Below are 9,359 nucleotides of genomic sequence, written 5' to 3'. Positions count from 1 at the left end.
CCATCTAAAGTTAGGGCATTCACTAGTCTTAGTTTTAGCTAAGATACACATAAGGAACACTGACAAGTTACAAACAATAATGTGAAATACATTTTTTTTTTTTTTGGTAAAATAAACTTTAATGGAACAATCCTGAAAGATACAGAGGAAGGTAGGGTTGTCAATTTAAAATGTCGGGCAATTTGTTTCAGCCACTTCTAAGTCCATGTACTAGTATCTAAATCTCATTATCTTTCCCTAAGCTGAGAGCTTCCTATCATGTCAGTAACTATGTTAAAAAGTAAAGGAGACTGGGCTGGAGAGATGGCTTAGCGGTTAAGCGCTTGCCTGTGAAGCCTAAGGACCCCGGTTCGAGGCTCGGTTCCCCAGGTCCCACGTTAGCCAGATGCACAAGGGGGCGCACGCGTCTGGAGTTCGTTTGCAGAGGCTGGAAGCCCTGGCGCGCCCATTCTCTCTGTCTCCCTCTATCTGTCTTTCTCTCTGTGTCTGTCGCTCTCAAATAAATAAATAAATAATTTTAAAAAAAAAGTAAAGGAGACTTAAGTGAAAAGTTTTTATTTATCTCAACTGCTGAATCAATTGTCTAGGTTCTCAACACCTTCATGGGAAGTCTGAGAAATGTCCATGCATAAGTATATTGCCTTAGCGGACTCAAAATTGCCCCACACAATGGTATATTATCAACCCTTAGTGAAGCCTTTAAAATAAACAAACAGGTTGAAAATTGAGTTAAAAGTGGCAAATACAGCATCTACCTTTAGAGCTATCAACTCAGGAATTCTCTTTTAAGAAATCTTGCAGAGAAGTTATTTTTTCTTTCTTACAATCCAGGTGATAATGCTCCTTATTCCAGGTCTGGCATTTTTTCATCATCACTGTCTTGTGCATCATCATTTGCTCCATCTACTTCTGGTAAGTCTATGTCCTCATCACCACCCATGTGGTCCATCATCTCAGAAAAACGATCAAAACTAGACATGTCCTCATCTGAATCATCTTTCCAGTCTTACCAATTATTGAAGTCCACACTAAGCCAGTTAAGCTTTGCTCATTCTTTTGTTAACCTAAGCCATGACTGGCCAGATTCTCCTTTTTGTAAACAACATAAAATTGATCTGTCTGTTCTTTTATGCTTGGAATCATTTGGATCAATACAGTGAAAATTATCAATTTCATTTAAATGTTTAAAATTATCACTTCCTCCAAGACAACTGAAAGTAAGTTTGGATTTTTCAAAATTTAGATTCACATCTTTACTGTCTTCAACACAAAATTCAATGAAGACATAGTCCCTTTGATCGAACCACTTTGCAGAAGCAGGCTGCCTTTATTTCCAGTAACTGGAAGACAAAGGTTGGAAGATCACTGTGAGTTCTAAGGCAGGTCAGCCTGGACTAGAGACTCTACATGGTGAACGGGATAGGGGGATGGGCGGGCAGATGGAAGGACAGGTGGTGGGCCTCTGTGGTAGCAGCTGGGGAGTGGACTCCACTCCGGTAGCGACTCCGGGGTTTTCTGCCTGGTCGTGGCCTCTTCTCCCTTCTGAGATATTATTGAAAGGTGTGTATTTATGTTTGCCATTTGTGTGTGTGTGTGTGTGTGTGTTTCCAGTTCTACCTTTGCTCTCTTGTGTTAACTTGTATTTGAGTATTGCTTGTTTTTTTCTAGGTTCCTTATATGTGTGCTTTTCCTTCTCTTCCGCATGGAGGATTCTTTCAAGTATTTTCTGTAGAGGCCGGGCGTGGTGGCGCACGCCTTTAATCCCAGCACTCGGGAGGCAGAGGTAGGAGGATCGCCATGAGTTCAAGGCCACCCTGAGATGACAGAGTTAATTCCAGGTCAGCCTGGACCAGAGTGAAACCCTACCTTGAAAAACCAAAAAAAAAAAAAAAAAAAAAAAAGTATTTTCTGTAGAGCTGGTTTTGTCTTCAAATACTCCTTTAGCCTGCTTTTGTCATGGAGTGTCCTTATTTCTCTGTCTATTTGAGCGAGAATACATCACTCCAAGCCCTTCTGGCTTTTAAAGTTTGTGTTGAGTAATCTACTATAATCCTGATGGGTTTGCCTTTGTAGGTAACTTGATTTTTCTAACTGCTTTCAATATTTTTTCTTTGGATTGTGTGTTTGCTAGTTTGATTATAATATAGTAAGGAGAGGTTCTTTCCGGGTTTTGTCTGGCTGGTATTCTAAAGGCTTCCTGTATCTGCACTGGCACCTCTTTCCCAGTTTGGGGGAAGTTTTCTTCTATGATTTTGTTGAGGATGCTTACTATGCCTTTGTAGTGAAATTCTTCTCCTTCTACTATGCCCTAAATTCTTGTTTGATCTTTTCATAGTGTCCCGAATATCTTGAAATTCCCATTCATACTTTTCTACTAGTTTGTCTTTCTCTTTGTTGGACTATATTAGATCTGCCACTTGGTCTTGTAGCTTAGATATTCTGTCGTCTCCTTCATCCATTCTACTGGTGAGATTTTCTACAGAGTTTTTTTATTTCATTAACTGTGTTCTTCATTACTAGTAATTCTGACTGGTTTTTCTTTATTATTTCTATTTCCTTATTTATGTCTTGCATTGACTTCTTTGTTTCATTAAATTGGTGTCCTGTGTCTTCTTTGATTCCTTTGATTTCTTCTTTGAACATATTTACATTCTTTTGAAATCTTTCTCAGGCATTTCCTCTAACTCGTTCTCACTGGAGGTCATTTCTGATGCATTAATACTTTTTGGTGGATTTATATTGTCTTGATTTTTAGTGTTTCTTGTGTTATAATGTATATATTTTTGCATCTTGCATTAAGTTATTGCTTGGATTTTCTAGTTAGCTGGGTATTCTTAGCTGTTATCAATTGATCTGATGTTATATATCTTCAGGGTAGAAGATTAAGATGTTAGGTGTGGCTCTTAACATTCTCAGAGTATCTAGAAAAGTGTTCCTAGGGGTTGAGTTTGCCTGCTATGGGAGTATTCAAGTAGGCTGAGTGGAACAAAATACAGGCAGATCCTAAAATTTAACTAAACACCATACACATTCAATCAAAAACAGTACTGAGTATTTATGCAAGAGTAGGTATTATAACAACCAGATCCTCTATCAACAAAAAGGTTAAGATTTCTGGTCTGTTGAGGGTTCCAAGTCAGCTTGTGACCAAGTGAGACCCTTCCCTGGTGCAATCCCAGTTACCTTTTTGGATGATTTTGGTCTCAGTCAAGTAGGCTGGCTAGGTCCTGGACCACTGTTCTATTTTCTGGAGATGGGCACTGGCTTTTCCTGTGGGGCAAACTGTGCCTAGCGACTGTGGCCCTGCAGACCAGCACCACCACTGCTGGATCCACCACTGCTGCTGCTGAAGCTGCCGCTGCTGGATCCGCCGCTGCTGCGGCTGAAGCTGCCGCTGCTGGAACTGCCACTGATGTTGCTGAAGCTGCCGCTGCTGGATCCACCACTGCTATAGCTGCTGCTGTTGGACCCACCATTGCAGGAGCCGCTGTTGCCAGTGCTGGAGCTGCTGCTGTTTCTGCCAGAGTCAGAGCCATGGTTTCCACCGTCACTTCTGCTGCCAGAGTTGCTTCGGCCTGCCTGTGTGGGCTCTGGATGCTCTGGATCTCTCCTACTTCTCTGCTGCTGTTTTAATTTCTTATACACCTCACTTTTTAATTAAAGTGTGTATTTTGCTGGGTTTTCTTTGGCTTTATCTCCCCTAGGCTGCTTTGGCGTATGCTGCCATCTTAACCGGAAGTCCCTCTCTCTTATTTTGATGTCATCATCTTTTCCTCATATTATGATGGTCTTGTGAAGGTAGTTTCAGGCACTGAGGCCATGGATATTCAGGCTATTTTGTGTCTGGAGGAGCACATGTTGTAAGGAGTCCTACCCTTCTTTGGCTCTTATATTCTTTCCGCCACCTCTTCTGCAATGGACCCTGAGTCTTGGAAGATGTGATAGTGATAACTCAGTGCTGAGCACTCCTCTGTCAATTCTTCTCAGCACCATAGTGCCTTCTGAGTCATCCAAGGTCAATTCAATCTGAAAAGAGAGGCTTCTCTATTCAAAAGTGAGAATAGCATTAATATATTGGTATGAACATTAAGAGAAGTGCTTACTGAGCTGTTTGGTGAGCATAGTATCTACATTTAGCCAGACACCAGCAGACACTACACTCCTAGGGCTCATGACTACCCTTGTTGTAGGTTTGCATTATCAGGAATGTATTGCCCTCTATGGAGCAGACCTCCAGTCCAATTAAAGAGAAGATGGTTTCTCCCATAACAGACATGTCACTATTGCACCCATTGGCTCATTTGGGCTAGCTGGCCAAATTTAAGGTTTGCAGTGTCTACTGTTGAGTATCTCCACTGGTGATTTCTCTCTCTTCCATCAAACTGTATGCAATGGAACACTCAGAAACCATATATTGTTACTAGAAAATTTTCATTGCCAGGGATGGGATACCTTCCAGTGAATTGTTGGCCAGGGAGGTCACTGATAACCCCAAAATGTTATAGGTCATTGTTGAGGCTTTTGGTCTCCCACCAGGTATACATGGTAAGACCCTATTGCTAAAGACTCCACATATTTGGGTGCAAGGTCACTGAGAAATCCTGTTGGGACTGAGTTGAAAACCTCCTCCATGTATACCAGATAACAGAAAGCTGGAAAAAGCTACACTGCATGCAGATTTTTTTTAATTAAAATCTTCTATTGTTATATAATATGCTCTACAATGTGAAAATCTTTGAAAATTTACTGAGTTTACTAAGCTTTGCCATATGGACTACCTTGATGAACATTCTATATGTACTTGAAAAGATTGTTTAAGTTGGTCATGATTCAATATGCCTACAATCTTATGATATGGTAGGCTGAGGCAGGAGGATTATGAGTTCTAGGTTAGCCTGGACTGCAGAGTTAGACCTTGTCTCAAAAAAAAGAAAGAAAGAAAGAAAGAAAGAAAGAAAGAAAGAAAGAAAGAAAGAAAGAGAGAGAGAATAAACAGAAAAAAAAATTCCTAGACCAGTGGTTAAAGGCACTTGCTTGCAAAGCCTGACATCCAGGGACTGATTCCCTAGTACCCACATAAAACTAGAAGCATAAAGTGGCACATGCATCTGGAATTTGTTTTCAGAAGGCCCTTGTATGCCCATTCTCTTTCTTCTCTGTTTTAAGAGAAAAATTCTACAGTTGTTGAGTACAATGTTCTGTAAATATTAGCTCCAAGTTGATTGTCAACATGCTCAGGTATTTTATATCTAAACTATGTGTTTTTTTTAAACCTGTCCTGCTAGAGATGGAAAGGTGATAAAATCAGAAACTGCATTTTCTATCATTTCTATCATGTTTTGATAACATGAACTTTGAGACTTATTAAATGTCCATGATTAGGTCTTCCTAATGAATTGTTACTTTGTGATTTATAAATGTTCCTCCATATCCCTTTGTCTTAAAAGTTTTTTTTTCTTTCGAAGTCAACATAGCAACACAATCTTTCTTGTGTTGTTTACCTGGTATATCACTTTACATTCTCATATGCTGAATTTATACATACTTTAAAGCATATCTGTTACAGACAGAACATAAGTGCATTTTCTAATCTGAGTTTATCTGATGATCTCTTATGTACAATGCAAACATTTTACAATTTACATACAATTTAATTATTGGTTTGATGTGTTTGAATCTGTTTCTTGGTACTGTTGCCACTTGCTGATATTTTGTTTCTATTTTTTCTATTGGCTTCTTAAACTATGTTTTTTAATTTTTAGTTTTTTCCCCAAAGCTAACACTCAGTCTGTTCAGAGGTAGATTTGTGTTACCCACACACTCAACACTTACCACTTCTTACAATGGGCACCACCCTCTGCACATATCACAATTCTTCACAAAGCTGGTAGTCATTAAGTCCACCCAGTGAAAAGTTCACTTCAGGTATAGTACTCTTTTAATCATGACTTTCCATCCTTGTGTATCCTTTGTGTTGACTCAATCAACTACATTTGAGTTCTCTGAGTATGCCACTTTAAAGTCTGCACAATCCAACATTTTATCAGATCTCATTCTATTTGTCACTACTTTTTCCACTATGGTCCTGCTTCTGTGTTTATCTAGTAATTTGTTATGATCATTGCACATTATTAGTGACAGAAAGACTAGCTTCCATTATCTTCCTTCTGAACAGCATTAATTCTTCCTTAAAGGCTAATCTTTAAATTGGGTAGGTTTAGGGTTTTATGTTCCATTTTGAAGAACATACAGAATTCCCAAGATGTTTCCCAAATACCTCTATTTTGGAAAGAATCAACTTCCAGAATTCATCTCCCCTGCAAATTTCATCATGCCTGGTTTTAGGTTTTGCAACAGTGGGTGTGTAGGAATGGTCTTCAACTGAGGGTGATTTTCTCCCAGGGTATTGTGGGTTGTCACAAGTAGAGTAAGGGCACCACTGGCACTTAGTAGACAAGAGGAAAAGGAGCTGGTAACATTCTACAGACACACAGAGCAGTTCCACAAAACATCATTAATAATACCAAGAACAAATCTCCAATAAACGTTCTTCCACCTGAAGGATTAAAAAGGTATGGTCTTCCAACCCCACCTGGAATAGGCCTTCCTGTCAGTGCTAATTGATGTCTCCTATCTTTAATTAGTTGTTTTCTGGTAATCATCATGTAGTTTTGCTCTGTGTGTGTATTTTTCTGTTTTATTGGGTTGGGGTTTTTTTGAGACAATCTCATATAGACTAGGCCAGCCTTAAACTTGTTGGCCTTGAACTCTAACACCTTCTGCTCCCCACTCTCAAGTTCTGGAACTACAGGCATGTACCACCAGCTTCAGATGCAATTTCTTAGTGGTAAGGCATGTACATAATATTTTAAGAAAATAAGTGCAGTATTGAGAAGTATTTATGGTCATTTTTTACAACAGAGCCCCACTTCCGCTTTAGTGCCAATAACTTAGTTGCATATCATTTTAATGTAAACTGTTATATTCAACTTCTGAAAATGTCTTATTTTTATGGCATGTAATGATTTTATAGATAACTATTGCATATAAAATTATTAAATTCAAAATATAGTTTGATTGGATATAAATATATATATATAGCCTAAATGCCAGAAAATTACTTTATTAGGAATTAAATTATATATAGATGGGGGCTGGAGAGATGGCTTAGTGGTTAAGGCATTTACCTGTCAAAGCCAAAGGATCCCAGTTCAATTCTCCAGGACCCACATAAGCCAGAGGCACAAGGGGGCACATGCATCTGGAGTTCATCTGGAGTTGCTGGATGCCCTGGCCCATTTTCTCTGTCTGTCTGTCTGTCTCCTGGCCCATTTTCTCTGTCTGTCTATCTCTCTCTCTGCTTCTTTCTCCTTCTCAAATAAATAAATAAAATATTAAATATAAAAAATTATATAGAGATATTAATATTGCCCAATACTTTATACTTTATTTCCCTTAGATATTGACATTTTAAATCCTATTTCTGGTTCCCTGCACAAAGAATTTAATGACACTACTTTCCAAGCAGGAAGCCAATGTATAGGTAGCAAATAAAGGAAAAAGCTTACAACAAAAAACATATAACCTCCCCAAAAGTGCTTTTTGACAAGGCAGTATGGATGAGACACCCCTACTAGAATCAGAGTATCAAGGCCCATTAGAGGCATAGTTTGTCTCAAGCACTGTCTGACTGATACCCTTCCCTAATTAGAGAGAACAAAATAGGTGGACCCATTTGGATGTAATTTGGAGGTTATATCTAAACAATCATTTGTTTTATGACTAGGATTATTTAATCAAAGCATTCAGTAAAAGGTGTACACAAGATGACCCTACTCCTGTATCTTTTTTAGTGTTTCTTTCTTGTATTTGTCCTTTTCCTTTCCTACCTGGCAAGATTTGGCTTTCCGTTCCAGGATCTTCCTGCTGTCTTTATCCAGTTGTAGCCAGGTGATAGCCACCTTTCCTGGGGTGACTGCCCACAGGGACAGTTGTGCCATTAGCCTTTTCTCTGTACCCATTCAATGTAGATGACATACTTCTTCCTGTAAACCTGGACTACTTTGCCAATCTGCTGACCTTTAAGGTGTCCTCTCACAACCTGAACTTCACACCTTTTGGATAGGCATAGAATAAGCATCGTCTCAGCTCATCTTCCTCCAAATGTGGAAAGGTGCACTGAAATGCCTTTGGCAGTTCTTGCTTTGGTCAGAAGTCACAAAGGGATTAAACTTCATTTTGGAGCTGGAGAGATGGCTTAGCAGCATTTGCCTGTGAAGTCTAAGGACCCCGGTTCAAGGCTTGATTCCCCAGTACCCATGTAAGCCACATGTACAAGGTGGTGCATGCATGTGCAGTTGGTTTGCAGTAGCTGGAGGCCCTGGTGTACTCTTACACACTCTCTCTCTCTCCCTCCCTCCCTCCCTCCCTCTCTCTCTCTCTCTCCCTTTTCTCTGTCTGTTGCTCTCAAATAAATAAATAAAAATAATTTTTTAAAAACTTCATTTTGGCAGCTGTCTCTTAGGTGATACCTACAAAGGGAGAAGCTAAACACTCGTATTTTATTGTTTTACCTGTCATGTCTGCCACTGTACTTTTTTCTTTTCTAAGGAGAGGATAGTCATACAGATTCACTTGACTTCCCATGGATATTAAAGCATTCTTGTCTTTTGTTTTTATTTGTAATGTAAGTTCAAGAAAAATAAGATCAATTAGACTTCCTCTTGATTGCTTAGGTCAGGGTAAAACAAATACAACATTCAAACTATTTGATTAGAATAATGGCTAAGTTTACCAAGACCAAAATGTGGGTGGTAATTTGTACATTCATAATCCACACCTAAGTAGGGAAGAGAACTGGCTGTGTCAAAAACAGATACAGATAAAAGCAAATCATGAAACCTACTAAACATACAGATATCACGAGAGTAAAACATGAAACCTACTAAACATGTAAATATCACGAGAATAAAATATGAAACCTGCTAAACATAAAGCAGAATTGTTTTGCAAAAATAAAAACATATGAGCCAGGCATGGTGGCACACGCCTTTAATCCCAGCTCTTGGGAGGCAGGTAGGAAAATCGCCATGAGTTCCTGGCCATCCTGAGACTACATAGTGAATTCCAGGTCAGCCTGAGCCAGAATGAGACCCTACCTTGAAAAACCAAAAATTAAAAACAAAAACAAAAACATATGCAGTGTTCATCTTATTTGTAGTCTCAGTGACTAGTGGTCAGCTGTAGAAAAGCTATCCAGGGTCAATGTTTTGGGTTTCTTTTTTTGGGGGGAGGGGTCGAGGTTGGGTCTCACTCTCACCCAGGCTGAAATTTACTATATAGTCTCAGGTTGGCCTCCA

At 39.2% G+C, this 9,359-nt stretch overlaps 1 pseudogene; it reads right to left on the bottom strand.

Moving 5' to 3' along the window:
- Positions 1 to 682: 682 nt before the first annotated feature.
- LOC101600741 lies at positions 683 to 8,000 on the bottom strand (annotated as a pseudogene).
- Positions 8,001 to 9,359: the final 1,359 nt, after the last annotated feature.

The sequence above is a fragment of the Jaculus jaculus genome, chromosome 2, assembly GCF_020740685.1.
Source record: "Jaculus jaculus isolate mJacJac1 chromosome 2, mJacJac1.mat.Y.cur, whole genome shotgun sequence".
Lineage (NCBI taxonomy): Eukaryota > Metazoa > Chordata > Mammalia > Rodentia > Dipodidae > Jaculus > Jaculus jaculus.
Note: the sequence above shows the minus strand (reverse complement) of the source record. Positions and strands in the feature narration are given on the sequence as shown.